Below are 2,637 nucleotides of genomic sequence, written 5' to 3'. Positions count from 1 at the left end.
ATTTTTCCTTGGGTCCCAAGGATTGAACCCAAAGGCACTTTACCACTGAGTTAGATCCCCTGGCCCTGCCTTTTTTTTTAAATTTTGAGACAGGCTCTTCCTAAGTGTTTAGTGCCTCACTAAACTGCTGATACTTTGAAGCTTTGAACTTTGATCCTCATACCTCAGCCTCCCCAGCTGTTGGGATTACAGGCATGTGCCACTGTGCCCAGTTCAGGAAAGCTTTATGTCCCTACCTCCTATTTCCTCTTACAGTCAAAACCAAGTAGTTCTGTGGGAGTGGCTGACCCTTTAAATAACTGTCATCTTTTCAGGACCCAGATTTAAGTAGGAAGAGAGTCTGATCTGACTTTTCATTTGTGGAAGGTGTAGGGTTGGTTGTTTATCCCTATAAATGGTTGTTTATCCCTATAAATCCCACTAAAAGAGTTCTAGGTGTTCTACAAAATAGTAAAATAATGAAAAATAACAGTTATGTTTATGAAATGATTCCTATATAAAGTCCCAGCCCTGTAGCCACAGACTTCATGGTCCCCTTTCTTCAGTACCAGAATCACTGGTTTAAGACTAGGATGGAAGAAAGGCAGGAGGACATAATGAACCAAATCCAAATACAGGCAGTGTGACATAGCAGAAGGCTGAGCTATTCTTCTTGTCCTGCTCTAGGGGGAGTCCAAGAGCCCTAATCTTCTGAGTTCAAGATTGGCTGTGATCTTTCCTCGCCCTTGAACAGCAAAGAACCAGGAGAATGAACCCAGAGATCCATGTCTCCACAGATCCTTGTCTCCCTGGGCAGTGGTAGACAGATGACAGTTCTTCAATACTCTGCTCAAAGGGAGATGTCTCTTGTCCTTGCCTGCATTTCGGTACCTCTTTCGACTCAAGAAACTCTCCAGCTTCTTGCTGCGCTTCAGCTCCTTGAACTTCTCAGCTAGGACCAACTGACGCTGTTAGATTTCTTCAGGAAGTATGGTCGATGACCCTGCTGGGCTTTAGTCCGCTGCTCCTGCTTCAGGGCCGGGCGAAGCTCCTGCTGTGCCATTTCTTGCTGTTCCATTCGCTGAAGCAGCTGCTGCAGTTTCTCATGCTCCTCCCCTGAAAGGTGCTTCTTCAACTGTTTTTTCACAAGCTCGTTCTCTTTGGCTCGGATGTCATTTAAGAATTAATATGTTTTGTCAAACACCTCAGGATTATATTCCCTTGACAGATCATCAAAGCGGGGGTCCCGGGCCACCTTTTTTACTGACTGGAACAACCTGACGTAAAAATGGCACTCGAACCTTGGCTGACATCTTCAGAGGCCTGTGCTTATCTGTAACACATGCATTTTGGACAGGTGGTCTAGAACATTGCTTCATAGTGCTGTTTCCAGCTACCAATTGTTTGTATGTCTTGGTTCCCACTTGGCTCTGCAATTTCAACAGTTCCTCAAATGACATGTCAGCTATACCGCTCGACAGGTCACGGGCCACTGCTCTGAGCTCCTCGCCCCTGCCCTCCAGAGACCCACGTGGATGCCGCACCACGGCCACCTCGCGGGGTCAGGTTCCCTGCATCGCTCCCGCTCTTTCTGAGGACAAATGGCGCTGCTTCCAGTGACTCGATTCTTAATAATAGTGTGCAATGAAATTGAAGGGGTACTACTTCTCTATCAGAAAATACAGTTCACTGCAACACAGTCCCCTAGGCTAGGTGGCTTAAGAACAACATCATTTTTTTAAATAATTCTGGAGAATGGAGAAGGTGCAGTAATAAATATCTTTCTTTCTAGAGACTCACATTGCTCTGATGGTCTTCTATGGAACTCAAAGTCTTATTTTCCCCATAAAATTAGAGTGCAATGTGCTCTCAGTGGAGAAACAAGGCCAACACTTACTGAGCACGAAGTCATCCAGTTAAAGCACCCAGCTCATATGGGAAGACACTGAAGCTATATCTCCTCTTGTCTTTTTTTTTTTTTTTTTTTTTTTACACAGCATAGTTTAACTCATCTTAGTTTAAGGTAGATAGAATATAAAATCTTACCCTGTCTTCCCTAATTCCTGAAAATCTTTTAATCCTCTTGTCCATTTGCTTGTCCCTGAGCATATGAATAAACATAAAAGATATCACTGCCCCATGGATGGTATGCCTTCAAGCTTTGAATTTTTCCACTATCTACTTCCTTATTATCTTCTACTTTTCTGCCCCCAACTTTGTGGAGCCAACCTTGGAAATTGTACTTGTGTTGTATATGCATGTATGGAGGTGTATATTGTGTGCTCATGAGTGGGTAAGGAGTGGAAAATGGCTCATATGAAGAGAGACAGGGAAGGGATTTGTGGAATGATAGGTGTTATCATTCCAAAATAAACATTATGGGAGGGGGCAGAATCCTACTGAACTCTGCTCACCTGTGGTCTAGACCAGTCCCTTTCTTTGTCTATGTCTCAGTTTCCTGATAATGCAATGAGGAGTTCTGTGTGAACCAGCATATGTATGTACTGAATGAGGACATGGTTGGGAGCTCCATAAATATTGCATGAGGTGCCAATGTGGGCCAGGCTTGCATGTGCAGTTTTACTGGCCTTCTGACATGGCTTTTGCAGATGTACAGAGGCTTGGAACAGCCAGATCTCTGTTACAGCACCATACACT

At 44.2% G+C, this 2,637-nt stretch overlaps 1 pseudogene across 1 annotated transcript; it reads right to left on the bottom strand.

The window, feature by feature from the left end:
* Window positions 1-662: 662 nt before the first annotated feature.
* LOC308632487 (ribosomal RNA processing protein 36 homolog) lies at window positions 663-1,532 on the bottom strand (annotated as a pseudogene). Its single transcript has one exon. The product of its transcript is annotated as a ribosomal RNA processing protein 36 homolog (transcript).
* Window positions 1,533-2,637: the final 1,105 nt, after the last annotated feature.

Source organism: Spermophilus citellus (assembly GCF_964194105.1).
Source record: "Spermophilus citellus genome assembly, chromosome: 13".
NCBI lineage: Eukaryota > Metazoa > Chordata > Mammalia > Rodentia > Sciuridae > Spermophilus > Spermophilus citellus.
The sequence above is the reverse complement of the archived record's forward strand: the minus strand, read 5'-3'. Positions and strand labels throughout refer to the sequence as shown.